This window comes from Dromaius novaehollandiae, chromosome 5 (assembly GCF_036370855.1).
Source record: "Dromaius novaehollandiae isolate bDroNov1 chromosome 5, bDroNov1.hap1, whole genome shotgun sequence".
Classification (NCBI taxonomy): Eukaryota; Metazoa; Chordata; class Aves; order Casuariiformes; family Dromaiidae; genus Dromaius; species Dromaius novaehollandiae.
In genome coordinates, this window is record NC_088102.1 from 19,994,771 (window position 1) to 20,011,509 (window position 16,739).

Sequence of the window (16,739 nt, forward strand, 5' to 3'; positions counted from 1 at the left end):
CGGGCCTTCTTCCCTCCTCCCCGGCGCGCTATGGGCGAGGGTGACTGCGGCGGCGGCCCTGCCCCCTCCGCGGCGGCCCCTCCCCCTCCGCCGCAGCCGCTCGCCCCCAGAGGCGCGGCCGCCCCAGCCCCGCGCGCCCCGCGGCCGCGCTCCTCTCCCCGTGCCCTGTCTCCTCTCCCGCTCGCCCGGAGGTAAGAGCCCCGCACGGACGGGCGGGCGCCGAGGGGCGAAGCCGCCCTGCCCTGCCCTTCCCTCCCCGAGGGAGAGGCCCCGCTCGAGGGGCGGCGCCGCCGCGGGGGGCCGCGACGCCACCGCCCGGGCAGCGGCCGTTTTCCGCCGAGCGGCCGGTGCCGGCGGGGCCTCGCCGTCACCCGCGGGGGCCGCGCCAGGGTCCCCGCCCGCCGGGACCTGCGGGCAAGTCGCGCCGCGCTTGGCTTTCCCCCCCCGGCGGCATCGCTGCTGCGGCCCGCGGGGCCCGGCGCTCGCCTCGGGGGCCGGTGGCGCGGCGGGGCGTGCGCCCGCAGAGCGTGTCCTGCGGGGAGAGCTGGGCGGAAAGGGGAAGTGCCAAAGAGAGTGCAGAACGGGCGCGAGCAGAGCCGTCTTTGTAATCCTAGAGCTTTTGTCATGCACGAAATCTAGATCACAGTAACACTCAATCTAGAATCAGATGGTCTGCGACTGACGTGTAACTCTGGTCCCTGCGCAGCAGAAGTGCTGTAGCCCACAGGTGAGAGGCAGCAAAGCCGTGTCCTGATGCCAAACACTCTTTCATTACTCCTGTATCTGCCGTGGGATGTGGCTTTTTTCCCCCCTGTCTGATAACATTCCAGGTAAATATCGTAGCGTTCACATCATACCTTCTTTACTAGGTACAGAAGCTTACAAGCAAACGCGGGCCTACACTGGAATCAAGCATTTTGGTTCCATTCATTGCAGGTACCCTTCCATTTTGAGTTTTCTTACAGTTCAAGGTATTTTTAGATAAGGTTTTAGTTTGGGCCTACCTCTGGTTTGGAAGGCTAGCAGTATTTTCAATATGGTCATAATTCTGATGGTCTGCTTTAAATATAGCACTAAATGTTTTAAAATACATTTTTCTGTTTTTCTGTTATGTTTGAAAAATCTTGTTTACTTTCAGTGTTTTAAATAAAAACAGAATCAGTTAGGTTCTTTGTATTTGACAATTTATGTAGGCCCTACCAATGAAATTACAATTTATTTGCTTGCTTCTCTGGAACAGAGTGATAGGTTGGCAAACTCAACTATTACATATTTGCAATCTAGAAAGATTTCTCACAGCAAACAAAATAGCATATATAATATGCCATAGTTTGGTCCCAAAACCATGATGGGATTTATGTAAGGAGCAGTGTATGAAATGGTGTCAGAAATCCTATTTGCAACTAGCTAGTCTGCGAATCATAGCTGGTTTTAACTTCCTTTTTAGATGTAGAATGCTTAGCTTCCTATTTTTAATACAAATTTTTTCTAACTGCTAAGCAGTGAGGTTGGATTTTTTGCTAAGGAAGAACATGTAAATTGATCTTTTGTTTTCAAACCAGACCAACAATTTTAAGCTGTCATTTTCCTAGCTTAATTTCTTTCCAGAAAACATGGCACACTGTTTGATTGATGTGGGCTGCAAGAGCTTTTGCTTGGATAAGTGAATCTTGGAACTCCCTGAGTCTCATAGGATGTTTGAAGAAGAATGTTAATGTACAGATCATTCACCTCATCTGTTCTGATTTTACACAGGTGAAGATCTCATTATTGAAACAAGAATTCTGTACAAATATTGGGCTAAGAAATTTATGCAATTATCTCTCAAAGATAAATAGCAAATGCAGTCCTGTGGTCTTTGGCCAAAATGTTTGTAATGTGGAAGGCTGAAGTTGTCAGCAGAATAATCTCACCAACATTTAAATCAGACTGTTTAGAATGTGGGTGCCTTATTTGAATCTCTTTAGAGTTACTAAGTGCATGTAATATGTTCTTTCATTGATACAGAGCCTTCACTCTTGTTAAAAAGGGCAGGGATTAGATTTATCTGTTGAGGAGAGACTATGAGACATGTAGTTAAACTTTATATAGATACTCTCACGAAATACCAACATTACCCTGCTTGTGCATAGGTGAAGAAATTTGGAAATGTGAAGTAAAATATAAACAGCCAGTCAGTGACATACAATGAATGCTGCCAAAGATTAACTGGACTTTTGACTAGAGGGACTGCTATATATTTATTCCATTTCTTTTTCTTGTTTTTCACTTTTCTCTTTTGGTGTCTACTCCTAGTAACTGTTGATGATTTATATTAATTTATACTAAAGATGGAATTTTTAAATAAAGTTACTGTTTGTGTAGTGTGGAATATAGGTATCTTGCTTTATTTAAGAACAATTTCAGTATGATTAATTAAGATGCCACAGTTAGGTTCTGCAGTAGTTTCTGTTAAATTGCATCATTCTGTATTTGAAAATATTTCAAAGCTACTGCTCCAAAATAACATTCTGACTAAGGGGAATTTTTTTTCCTAATGTGACATATGGTAATGATAAATGTAAACAAAACAGAATACTGATGTTTTGTTGATTATTTAATGTAGAAAAACTCATCTAAACTCTGGCATCTGCCTGCTCCTTGTAAATCTGCTTTCACTCAATTGTATAGCTAGATTTTGATCAGTATTCTTTGTTCTCTTAAAATTTACATTCAGTTGTGGGCAGGCAAGAAATGGCCCTGTCATCTCAATGACATACAATGTCAGATGATTTGCCAGGATCTTCTACAGTCTCATTCAAAATCTCCTGGATCTCAGTGGGAGCTGGACTGGGCCATGGAATTACTCAGTATTTGTGCCTAAACCCACAGAATTTAGCCATCCCATTGCTACTGAGTTTTTGCTATGATCAGAGGGCTATGCAGTAGCCATTAAGATGAATGAAGTATTTCTGACTGGATGAGATTTACTGTTTTAAATTGTTTTACTCTGTATCACTAAACATGTTTCTGTTCACTGTGTTTAATTGGTAATATTAGCAAAAGATTATTTTATAAATCTATTAGTTCTAGTAAAAGACTTATGACCATTCTACCTAGTATTATACTTCAAAATTTGCCTTGGTATAATACTAAGGTTACAGTGTTGCAGTGTTCCTGCAGGGATATATATGTCTGTTCTTTGGGAATGGCCTAAGATATGAGAAGGAATTCTGTCAGGAACTCAGAAAAATAGTGAACCTTATCACTTATATGCAAGGTGTGTTTCTCCAGCCTCAGCTTTGTTAACATAAGCACTGAAGAACATGGGTTCACACGTACAATTTGTTTTCTCATATTATATATACATAACTAAAAAGAATCAAAATCAAAACACTTCAGTTCACAGACATCTGCCCTTGGAGAAGGGATGTGAGAACAGTCAGACAAAAGTTTGTCCAATCACTCAGTGCACAGCCAGGAAGCCGATATGGCGATAAGCATAGATAATCAGTATATAATGAGGTAGAAGTTTAAGAAATCAAAATCAAATATATAAGTACGTGCAACATTGGTGCAACTGGGCCAAATTCAGAATTAGTTTTAATAAGTTCACCAATTATATGTTTCACCTACTCAAACTGGGGCTGAATTTGTTGTACTCCTTTCCAAGTCAAGTAGAATTCTGTTGGTACATCAGAAAACAGTTGGTTACCCTCTCTATAAAATTTTGTTCATATATCCAATGTTTCTTTGGGGGACTGTTTCCCACAAAATTAATATTTCTAAATGCCATTGGCAGCTGTGAATATCTCAGCCAGTATCTTTATAAAAATATTCTGTGAGCTTCACTAAGATTGCAAATAAGTGGGTGGAACTCCATTGAAATAAAAAACTAGAATAGAACTGAATTTGACCACATGTATACCAGATCTGGAAATGAAAATCACTTTAATCTCAACTTCTACATTTCCAGACCTAGTAGCTCTTTTAAACTGGAGTCATGTTCCTGTAGATTACTGTTTCTTTTTCTGAGAAAACAAAGAAACTCCCCAATCCTTTATATGCTCACAATTTCTTTATATTTGCCTCCTTCCCACTGGAATGCATCAAAATCACATAGAAATATGGATCTCCACTAAGCATTAAGAGTTAAAAGGGCCTTCTGCGTAACTAAGTAACAGTAGTTGTTACTTATGTTGACTGTCCATTGTCTTGTGAAGTTTTAGATGGTGATACAAAACTGATTTATCAGTTGTTTAGAACTGAATTATTCACACATTGTAATTAATTAGTGAATGTTTTTCTATGTAGCTATGTAAATTGGCATCCCTGAGGCCTAATAATTTTAAAAGTTTCATCCTCTAAACTTGGGGCAGTTTGAGCTAGGAACCTTAAAGATCCTATCTTAAAAAGATTTAGGCAGATGGGAATTAAAGAGCTGCTCCCGTGCATAAACTCAGTCATTGCAAATGAAACATCAAATAATTTTTTTAAATCAAAGTACTTTTCTCTACTTTTTTACATTTGAAATGTAAAAGAAATGAACAGAGAACAAAACTTTTTTACTCAGTCTTAAAAAACAGTCTTCCTTCATAGCCCTATGAAAAATTCTCTAGGAATATTTGAGAATGTGAGAACAGGATTTTCCTTCTCAGTTTTTATAACTGCTAATTCCATAAAAAGGCAAACATTGGATGATTCATGATACAAATAAAAGTTACTCATTCTTTTTCCTATTGTTTATGTTTTGTTAGTGTTAGTGTTTTATGGATAAAAGCCAAATAGTATTCACTGTATTTCAAGAATCAAATGCAGAAGAGTATGTATTTCATATTTCTACATAACACTGTCAAGCATACTAAGTATTTCCTAGATCATGCTTCTTCATTGTTGATTATATTTATATGAACTAGACCCTCTGAAGGTCATTCCAGTTAACACAACTGCCGAAAAAAAGTGATCTTTTTACGACAACAAATACATTTAAAAATATTCTGTATACAAAGGTATGTATCAGAATGGTCTTTCTACTGATAGGAAAAATTCTGTTTCTAATTTCAGTAGACACAGAATCCTCAAAATTTTAAATGATACAATATAACAAACAGTAAAACAGTTCTTAGTCCAGCTTATTAAGAATGACTTGAGTTTGCATTTTGTTTTTCAAGAATATGCTAGAAAGCCAAGTGGGCCGCAGACTAGTTTACTTTATGGTTTCAAATTTCTGTGTTATAACTAATAGATAAAAGCTGAACAGTTGTTGCTGTTAGCTACAGATTTTGAATCAATGTATAAGTTAAACGGGGATAATGAGTAATGATAAACAAATAATGTTTCAGAATTTAAGTCCTGAAGGAGGGCTGGAAATTAGTTCATTCTACTCTAGTATCCTTTCTTTCTCACTTCAGTATGTCCTATTTAACATTAAAATAGGGAAAAAAAAGTCAAAGTTATTCAAGATTGCTTTTTTACATAACGGAAATTATTAAATGAGCCTTTTGTATTGTTTTTACACATTCCCTTTGTCCATGACTAATTTATTTTCATCTGAATATTCCGGTGGGCCAAACTTTGGAATAAAAGTCTCAGCTGAATTTAATGAGGAATTTTGCTTAAAAATAGACAGGATTATTTCAGCAAGCTATTAGTACATTTAAATTAGATATATAACTAAATGTTTGCAGAATCAGGCCCTAGTTTTGCACAGCAGTAAGTAAAAATGTTCTGTGAAAATTTGCTTGTTTGGAATACCTTGTTGGCAAATCAATATAAATATATATGATGAAATCCACAGATTTTGCAAATCTGCAAAGTCCACAAATACTTCCTCTAACAGACAAGTCTCCCTTACTTAACCTTATGTAATTCTGTAGTAAATCTAGGTTATACTTTCTTCCTTTTGGTAGGGTGAAAGGGCTGTCATAAAACTTCATGCTACAGTTACAGGAAAAAAATCAACAACTCCAAATACACGTTTCAAAGGTGATTGTATTTTTAAATCAGAATTGTAATTTCTGGTATAGATTTTCAGCAACTATAAACATGCCGTGAAGTCAATAAATCCATGTTGATTTGCATCAGTTAAGGATTTATTCTTCCCTTCCTTTCCCTCACATACTTAAAAGAAGGAGTTTCTATCAGTTTGTCAGATTTCTTGGGATAAGAAGATATGAGACTGAAACTACCTGACTTAATGGGTGTCAAATATTGCAGACCAAGAGACCTCTGGTATTCTAATCTACCATACTATGGAGCCAGCCTGAGAAGTATTGTACATACATCCTAAATTACTGATGCTGGAAGCCAGAATCCTTGACAGGTGATACACTTCTTCATTTGTCTAAGACCGTGAAGAAGCTATGAAATCATCGGACTTCTTTAGACAGCTATTTGCTGTTGTTTGTGCCTACATCAATAATAAATAAACCCACCTGGTAATGAAATGACTTCTCCAACTGTCCAATCACTGTTCCGGGGGGGGACACACACATCAAGTGTTCCAACAACCTGGAGGAGAAGATGCATTTCTACTATCAGTTCTGAGAAATTGTTGAAATAAATTCCAATCTCCACAGCCTATTGCTGGAGAACCAACAGACTGCCTCTCCCCTGGGAACTTGGCATGGCAGTACGTAGGAAATCCTCTGCTGAAGACTCATCTTTTTAAAAATCTTTTAGAGAAAAGAATTTTTTAAATGACAGGAACATCTGACGCCTCCAGAATATAGGTTCTGATCTCCCTATTAAGGATTTTCTTTGATCCTTCCCCTTCCCTTTAATTCAGTTCTTTGTCTAGAACTTGAGGTTCTTACCTTTGGGGGCACAAGCACATGCAAAATCCAGCCTCTTAAAATGTCTGGCCCTCAGAATATGCATGCATCCCTATCCTAAAACACCTCAGATGATTGTTGAAATTCCAGAAATGGTACCAAAAAGAGAAAAGCTGTCTTTCTTTGAAAACCTTTGTCTCATGGGGCCTGCTATTCCTCCCAGTGTTTTTGTGAGGGTACAGTTCACAACAGCTGCCTAATTAAATCTCTGTTCTGCCTGCCTTATTCTGAGACTGACTGTCAGCTTTTGTGAAATGAGAATATGCCTAAAATTCTGGTCCGTCCCAGGCATCTAGCACTTTGTGCACACCTTTCCTGGCAAGCAGCATTGACTTTCCGCACAGTGTGGCTATTTGTTATTATTTTTGTTGTAGCAGAAGTATGCTAGATGCTAATGAAGTACTTATATTTAGTAAGTGTACTGTTATGTGCTGGCTGTGAAGCTGTCAGCAGCGTTGTTATAAAGCACACGCCTAACACAAAGGTACATTGCACCGGCAATGGGATTTTTATGCTATACAGAAGGGAAGTACATTTAATGAGTTTATTTTGGTTAGCCTTCAGTTTAGTTTTGGGTCTGCCAATACTGACATCATTTTTCCAAGCAGGGAGCACCATCTAAGGCTTCTCTGCATCACTATCCTTGGGGTGGGCCTGTGTGTGGGCTGATGCAGTGCTCAGCACTCCAGATCATTTCACTTTGGCATCCATTCTGCTTCTGCTGTCTCTATCTCCATATTCTATTTTAGGTGCTTACAGAGCACCAATCTCCTTAACTAAAATATAACTGAAACATAATATAAGCAAAAAAACTAAAAGACACAAAATAGACTATTTTGTTATTATTATGGGGTTAAGCCACTTAAACAGATACTTTCTTACTCATCCTCCCACTTCTTTGGTTTGCCTCATATTGTTCTCTCTTCAGAGACATACTGCTGGCCCACAAGCTTCTGCAAAAAAATGGACTCTGTTCTGTGAGCGGTCCATGTATTCATCTAATTTAATTCTTGCAGTCCAGTCCTGAGGTTCTTACATCAATCCCTCAACCTGCTGCGGGGCCAGGGGAGTCATCTGGGGAGATAACCTCTTTAGATGTGCTTTTTAGGGCCTTGTGCAGGTTATTCCAGCTGGATGTTGAAGGAAGTGGGATCTCACACTGCTGTAACAGGCCATCAGCCACAACAGGACCACTGATTGCCTTGGGATGAAGACTCACCTACATCCGAACCTGTACATAAAATGTTAGTGTATTTACTATTTGGTGTGCATGTATGGGGTGGGGGGCTTTAACCAGACACCCCAAAGGAAGAATACCTAGGAATAATTGTCAGTGTACTGGGGACTTTGCTACAGGAGATCTAAAAAGATCGGTAAGACAGCAGAGTCTCCTTATCACCCATCCATTGTTAGGATGTTTCCGTTTTCCTTCGGTGCTTTGTACTCTGCCGGTCGGTACTGGATACTTCCTGTCACTCTCAAAGGAGCTTTAGTTGGCATTCAAATTTAACGGAAGGCCGTGCACATCTCTCAGGTTTGTCTCTAGCACTGGCTCTGCTGCTTTTCTGAAGGCACTTTAAAATTTGTCTCCATGAGGCTTTGGCTTTGCTTTGCTTTGGGTGACTCTCCAGGCTTGCCAGTCTCCATGTGGCGACTGCTGCTGATTGCGATTAATATAACCAGCAGCAGGAGCCTGAGCTACAGACAGCACATCGCTTTGCTCCCCCCGGCCCCGTGACCTAACGTGTGCAGTTATAAGCAAAATGCGTTTTTTGGGGGGGACACAGGAGCTGGAAAAGGATAGAGGGCGAACGGCTGTGTGCAGCAGCCCTTACCGCGGCCGTTGGCCGTTGGGTGCCTGGGGCCGGGGCGGGGCGGCCCGGCCCTGCCTGAGAGGTCGCCATGCGGGGCGCGAGCCGGCGCCGCGGCACCCGGGACCGTGCCGGACCAGTGGTTCCCACAGCGCCAGGGAGAGCGGCAGTGGCCAAGACGTCGGTGGCCGCTCGGGAACAACGCCCGGGCAGCCGCAGCTGCCGCGCCGCCGCGCTGCAGACGGCCAGCCGCTCGCCGGTGCGTTAACTGGAGGCAGGGCCTACATCCTCTCGCGGAAGGTTACCCGCCGCTGGCACGGCGAGACCCGACGGAAGCGGTGCTGAGGCACTGAGGCGGCTTTTTGTCAAGGGCTCTCTGATTGGCTAAGGAGACTCTGCAATGGTTAGCTGGTAAGAGTCAAGCCCCGGGATTGGCTGCGTTGTAGCTGCAATGCGTCAAGTGGGGATGCTGGAGTGCGTGTGCTGGCGGGCGCCTGAGGGAACGGCGGCGGGCATGGAGGCGTGGCGGCTGCTCGCCGCCCGTCCCGCAGCCCTCGTCGCCCGCCCTGGCGGTCCTGGCAGCCCCGGCGCTGCGTTTCCCGCCTCTCACGGTGCTGCTGCTTGCAGCCATAGCGGTTGCTTGGCTCACGTGAACCAGAACTGGCAAGAAGAGGCTTTTCGCAGTCAGTTACATCTTTAAAGCCGAGTTTATGTATCAAAAAACAGCAGAAAGACAAAGCCTCTCCTCTGCATCCCTCGTCTCCTAAACACAGTGCCAGGGTTGCAAAATGTGGCAGTACAAATGTGCTTATTCTGCCCCTCCATTGTCAGTGTGAGAAGCATTTCTTGGACTGCTTCTCGAAATGACAATTTGAGTGACAGTTGGAGGAGGATATGTACGATAAAGTGATGAGTGATCTCTTAAATATCATACTGAAACACTGCAAAATCTTTCAACGCAAAGAGATGCTCCTGTAAGTAAAATTAGACCCGAACCAAAAAGCCGCGGAGGAACGCGAAGCTGGCTTGTCTCCATTGGAGGCTTCTGGACATTGTTGGGTGTCTCGAGTCATCGGGCTTGGCCGAAACCCACTTCTGCCCCATTGCGTAACGAGCTGCAGACCGGGGCAGGCAGCCTGCGACAGCTCCTGTGCAATTTATACTGAAATAAACAGAGATAAACCACAAACAAACAAACAAACAACAAACCCACCTTTGAACAATCAAGAGGCTTGTGAGACTGCTTTTAAACGGTAAAAAATGATGGTAGTTTCAAACCAGCAAAAAAAAAAAAAAAACCAGCCACAAACTTTCTGGCACATCTGCAAGGCTAGATAGAATAAGTGCCTAAACATAGAAGTAAGTTACAGACACTCATAATATTATTTAAATTCTTCAGTATTTTTGTTACTGGAGTGCTTCGTTGCTCTCTCTCAAAATCCCATTCTTGAAGAGTGAGTCAGCAACAAGTCTGTGAATGTGTCAGGGAGCAGTATTTTAAATAAGATTGCATGGCTAAGCAGTTATTAAAAGCATGTTTACATATGAAAAATTGCAACTCAGAGTATGAACATGGGCCCAAATGGCCCCATTTCTGGACTTTAGTGAGAGGTTTTTTTCCTAACTGCAGTTTTCAGGGTACATTCCTGACATACTATTGGAAGGATTTTCAGTTAAAATCCATGGCAATTTATTTCCTTTATTCCCTTTGCTCACTGGGAAGTAGAACACTTTTTATTTTAAAATTATCATGATTTCCTTTTCACAGCCTTACTGAATAGAAACTGCTTTCCTGCTGGCACTAACACTTCTAACTGTCTTTTTTTTCCAGAAGAATTCTTGCAAAATATTAAAAACAATCTAGGCACATTTACTTGTAGTGCTAGCCAAGTGGAACAAACGGAATGAAACCAATGAAACCTTTATGGGAAAATTATATGCCTGGGTAATTATAATTATAACATTTATGAGTGAGGTTTTGCTAAAGTAAAACATAAAAGCAAGATTGCAAGCCGTTTCTTACGTGATCATTTAAAGTATAACAGCATTGTTTGGGAAATACAAGTTTTAAATTTTTAGGTCTAAAACAGTTTGGGGTCTTAACAAGTGGAAAGGAAATGGGTATAAAGCACTGGTAAAGGCATCACTAGTATTCTCTTTCTTCCAGAACAACGCTTAAAAAATTGTATATTAGTCATAAAACCAATTCATTGTTTTAATTTAATATAATGACTGTACAAATAATAGAACTAAGTGAATGTCAGAGGACCTGAAAAAAGTTGTTAAGTGACATTATGATTTTAATAGAAAATAAATATACCAATTTCAGGGATAGCATTTAAATGATCATGGTCCCCTATACCCTCCTAAAAAGAATTATAAAATTATATAGCAGATGACTGAAATTTTCTGCTTAAAAGATAAACTCAAGAGCTTTTAGGTGTTCTCTTACAATAATAATTACATTGTAAGAATTAATGTACTTTAAGCTCAAGTTGCTAGAATGAATCAATGGGAATAAATAACAGTTACATGTTTATTAAAAAGAGTTACATTGATCAATTTCAGGTAATTCCAAATCGAGTGGTAATGCTAAATTTTATTTTATGCCTGTGCTTTATGTGGACCACATCCAAAGCCATCACTAAATATAGGAAAGATAAATATAGGAAAATAAACAAAGTTCATTATTGTTCTAAACATATCATATTAAAAACATCCTGAATAAAAACGTACCATCCATTTAAAGCAACCATTTTAAAGCAATGTACTTACAGCAGTATAATCACACTAACATCTGTTAAGTATATGCAGGTCTGCCATCTTATGGAGCCTGAATGGTACTACCATATACAGAATAGGGAATTCCGTGTTCATATTAGGACACAACTTGGTTTGAACTTTTCCTTTTCGGTTAATGTGTTCTTTCTTCTAGAAATTGCACCATTTTGACTCATCATTTTTATTTGATAGGTGTATTTATTGCATTTATGTATGCGTGCAAGTGCAAACATATAAATACACCAAAATAAAAACATTCATTACAGTTGCAAGTTCAAGCATAGGAAACCTGGGGGACACTAATATTAAAGTTGGTTGTTTACATTATGACAGTCTTGAATAACATTGTCAAGTGCTATTTTTTTCCCCAGTCCCATTGTCTTGTTCAGTTTTCAGAACAGATGATGCTACTTAGTGAATAGCTGTTCAGGAATTTGCTTAGCCCCATGGTTCAGAGCATGGCTATGTTGTATTTACTGCAGTTCAGTCAAATGCTTTTCTAAAAGCAGAAGTATGAATTTCTTTATGGGCTTTTCTGTAGCTGTTATAACTGTTATACAAGAGGCTTCACAAATGCTTTTTCACAACATGCCTGCTCTATGAAATGGCATCACTCCTCTCTTCTTGAGTGCAGGGAGACATTGGACAAGGATGGCACAAGGACTTGTGGCATCTACCTATTGCCAAATCTTTTGCCAGTTCTGCTTCTCTTCTTTCCTTCTGTGTCAGATTTGTCTCTCTTTCCCTGCTAATTTTCAAATGCTCTGCAGGTTCTCGGTGCCAGTCCTCTTGCTCAGCCATACCCATTATTCATACACAGTAACTTACTCGAGACCATTCTTCACTTGTGGCTCCCAGATTCCTCTTTCTCTCCCCAACTCCTTGCCTAGCTTCTTCCAGTCTTCTCAACAGCCAGCTCTGAATTACGTTTCAAGGCCCTACTTGAATGCGCTGAGAGTATTAAAATTCTTCAAAGGAAAGATCATCAGAATATCTTAATTAAAAGAACAACATATTTCTCTACCCTTCTTCTCAGAAACAGGTTAACAATTTTGAATGAAGTTTATACAGGCCGAGGCAGACAATCAGCATGGAAATTTTCAGCCCACATGATCAGGATTTAGCAAAGCTATTAAAGCTGCTAAAACGATGGTGTTTTGTTTGTTTTTGGTTTGTATTTTAATAAAAGCTGATGTCAGCTAAACTTGATAAGTGACTTTTGGGACAACCAAGAACAAATGCTGCTTGTGTTATAATTAGTATACCAAGTAATATTATACAATATTTTTTCTTTAACTGCTGCAAAGTTATTTTTAGTTAGAAAGAATTCCTCAGGAAGACCTCATTACTTTGCTTTTGAAAATTTTGAGGTGAGCTAGGAAAGTGCTTGTTTTAAGTGATTGTGATACTGTCAGTTATTATACTAGTGCACTTAAACAAATTGTCCAGCATTGAATAAAGTTTTGCAAAGCTTACCCCGTTGTTGGAAAATGTGGTAGCTCCTGAAAATTGAACACTTAGGTTTATGCCTGATTTCACTTAGTTTTACCTGTACGCTACTCTACTCTATACTCTACGTTGTTTTCTCCTTTCGAATACTCTACGTTACATTTTCTCCACGCAGTTGCCTTTGCAAACATTCACATCTATTCTGATACTCCTGCTGGGAAAAGACACTAAGTAGAAACTGCCATTTAGATTACTGTGAACTGAATTTGATGATGTGAAACATTACCTACCCCCACAATATAAGTGCCAGCACAACTGGTCTTGGTAAGAATGAACAAAGTTTTCACCTCCTCAGTTATTTCCCACTTACAAAAAAGTTTTCTCTCTGATTTGGTCTTGCTTGATTGTAATACTATTTTGATATGCAAGTAACTTCTTAGGTGCAAATTTTAATTCTGTTTTTTTACAATCTGTTTTTTTAATCAGTTTTAGCATAGATTCCATGACAACAAAACAGACTGATATGTAACACGGACTCTCAAGCTTAGCCCATTGGATAGGGGCAACACTTTGGTGCAACACGTATTATAAGCTTCTGTCCCCAGGCCGGTATATTTGCACATACGGGAAGAAATATGCTTCCACACTTAAGCACTAATGCCACTTATGTAACTCTATCCATGCATCACATACTGAAGCCCCAACCCTAAGTTTTAACCTGCCTCCCTCATCTCAACAGAAAGAGGTCAGCTCCATTCCCTTGTCCACCTCCACTCCATCAATGTCACCTTTCCTACCTTGTCTTGCTCCTAGAGTCTTGGAGAAGATGACTCTGGCTAAGCTCCTGCAGCAGGGGCAGTGATGCTGGAGGGACAAGGGCTGCTGGCCTCTACAGCATCAAGTCTCTGCCCAACAGCTGATTGGTGTTAGTTGCTGGTAACACGCAACTCCAGGTGTAGAGATGCTTACCATGGGTTACCCTTACCGTTTCAGAGTGACTGCTCTGTGCGTGCTGGAGGCACTGGCAGGGTTTGCAGTGTGAGTGGTTAGTGATTGCTTGGAACTAATTTGGCAGTGCTTAATCCATGGATCAGGTGAGTTGGTACCGCTCCTTAGGTGTACGTATCTGCCGCTTGTGCCGTTCCTTGCAAGTGATCGCCTACATGTAGGTGAGGGAGAAAGAACAGTGAAAGGACTTACCATAAATGAGTCCTGAGGGAGTTAAAAAAGCAAAAATAATGTTGCTAATTAACAGAATTATTGATCTTGTTTGAATTTGTGAGTACTCAGTTAATAATGCAGTGTGCACTTGAACCCTCACTTTATTTCACTGCATAAATTGATCAGAAGCTGGTCCCAAATAGGAGTGAGAGCAGAATGTGGATTGTGCTTTTGTGCAAAGCTGCATTTAAAAAGATCTTTGACTGCAGAGATTAAAAAACAGTTGAGTTGGCATGCTGAGAAAAGTCCATAAACTGGTATCGTAACTTAGGCACCTCCTCCTTGAAATGATTGTTACTAATAAAGCAAAATGGCGAAAAAATAACTAAAGCTGGCCACCACCCTCATTTTTTCACCTCCCAAACAGCAAGAATGTCACAGGAAGCTCAGAGGTTGATACCCAGGAAATAGCATCCTGGATCAGACTTGAGATTCACTGATTCAGTATCTTTCTACAGCTATGGCGAAATCAGGTGCTTCAGAGGAAATGCAAGAATTACTGCTGTTAACAGGAGACAGTCTGTCCCTGTAAGAGGTCAAATTCTAATCTTCAATAGTAAGAGATTTTCTTAAACTTGAAGCATGAAATTTAATAATCCTTCCAGAATTATTAACAACCACAGCTCTGGGTATTTTGTTATTCATGTACGTTCTTAGAATTTACTAAGTTCTTGACCTCAGTGGGTTTCTGCAGCAGTATGTTCCACCATGTAATTACTCATTGATTTGGCAAACAGTAATGGAGTACGTTACTACTTCTACAAAAATGATACAAGCTTTTATGTACCATTATAAAGGAAGCAACATTTCAGCTTTATAATATTTTGTCTGAAAAATGAACACACAGTAAACTGTCTTCAGCTAACTGTATCTTTTAGCTTAAAACATCATGTCAGGATTCAGAAATTCTGTTGCAGAGTCAACATGTGTTAAGCTGGATGCTTAGGTTTTTGCTCAGGTGTACTATTTTGTGGGTTTTTTCATAATTCAAAACAGTTTTTTCTTGTTATTTTCAGCTTTCCCAATTCTGTGTATTTTTTTACCTAAACACATACATAAATGAGTATCATTTTGTCCAGAATTTGTTTTACTCCTGTTTAACAATAGAAGCCTGCACAGATGGCTGCAAAACAGAACCTTCAAACCCAGCCAGATTTGTACATTTGTGCTGATTTCTTGCTTTAGGGAACTCAGTTCAAAATGCTGTACTGCCAAATCCATCCCTGCAGTAATTCTCTTGGCTTCATTGGGTAGCCACATGGGATTGCCTGTGGTATCTGGCTAAGCTGAGAGATTCTGTGCAATTCCAAAGGGATTTGTTTGACAATATGTAAAAATGAAGTATGAAGAACATGCTACTGTGTTGAGATTTGGACAGTTCAGCCATTTTGTTGAGAAAGTACGAGCCACTTTCCATTCGGAATATACAAGGAACAATTAAAAGTTACTTCAGTTTAAGTATCAAGCAGTAGAAAATGCTGCACTAACACTGGGTCAGATGCAGGTACAGACAGTAGGAGGCTCAGACAGTCCAACTGGCCTTCCAAGGATTTAGAAACAATTTCTGACGCAAGGGAGCGATCTGAAAGCAGCTGTGAGTCTGTGTGTGGCATCAGAAATGCTGGAAGAAAGGTTTTTAGAATAGAGCTACCTAGAGAGAGTCAGGGAGCTAAAAGTAAATAAATTGCTCCTAGCCCTTTGAATTTCTCTGTGCTCCATAAAACAGGATGTTATGTTCATTCTTTATAAATAAAGGGGATTGTATCAAATTTCATCAATTTCTCTTCCTAATGGAAACAACGTTCTAGATCTTGAAACCTGGCTGACTAGGTGGGCCAACAAGAGTTGATGCTTTTAGAATATAACATCACACAAGATTGCAACACAGGAACACACAGATACTCTTTTGGCTTCGTTGTGACAGCTTATATGCAGTAGACAAAACATACAAAAATTAAAGGCCCAAAGCTGACTGATTCAAGGGAGTCACACTATGTGGCACCTATCTGAATATTTTTAAAGTATTAAAATCATTAGTTTTGAATTTTTGATGAGCTATTAAAGGCAAAGTGGTAGAGAGCAATGCATTAGAGTACGAATACTTCTGTTCACCTAAAACTAAGGCATCACAAGGAAATTTGCTTGCTTTTCTATAGCAGAATCTTTATTCTTTTATACTGATCCAAAATGATAAACACATTTATGGTGCAGTATAAATGATACAGAATAATCAGCTGCAAAGCCACTATCTAACACTAAAATGTACTTGTTGAGAGTTGATTGTTTAATCACAGTTTGTGGGAAACTACAGTACTTGTAAGCTTTGTGTTAGCAATATAACCAACAACCAGAAAATAGCAGCTTACAGCTTCGGCTGGGTGCTCTGTGACAGCTAGCTCCATGGGACTGGAGCCGGGCCAAGGATGGGATGCTTCTGCACATCCTACTCGTCATTGTAATGTTTCCTGTTTTCTTTTGCAAGTAACACTTTGTAGTGTAAATGCCTCACTAGTAGTGTCACCTATGACATTTTGGCCTTTTCATTCTGCTCCCATACTTGCCTCCAGAAACTGGCCAGGCTTGTCACTGATGTCTCCATGCTATCTCCTCAGTTCCCTCTAGGAGAATTTGTTGGGTCAGATATCCAAACTGGATCCATACATGT

At 40.2% G+C, this 16,739-nt stretch overlaps 1 protein-coding gene across 7 annotated transcripts in view; it reads left to right on the forward strand.

The window, feature by feature from the left end:
• The first annotated feature begins 77 nt into the window (after positions 1–77).
• Positions 78–16,739, forward strand: part of NRDE2 (NRDE-2, necessary for RNA interference, domain containing) — a 60,809-nt gene continuing 44,147 nt past the window's right edge. For 4 of the 7 annotated variants that reach the window (XM_064512195.1, XM_026112028.2, XM_064512198.1 and 1 more), the window contains exons 1-2: positions 78–191; positions 870–936. The gene's annotated coding sequence lies outside the window, so the exon portion shown is untranslated. Of the gene's footprint in view, positions 192–614; positions 728–869; positions 937–16,739 lie in introns of all 7 variants that reach the window. The other 3 variants (XM_064512196.1, XM_064512199.1, XM_064512197.1) reach the window with 2 other exon arrangements.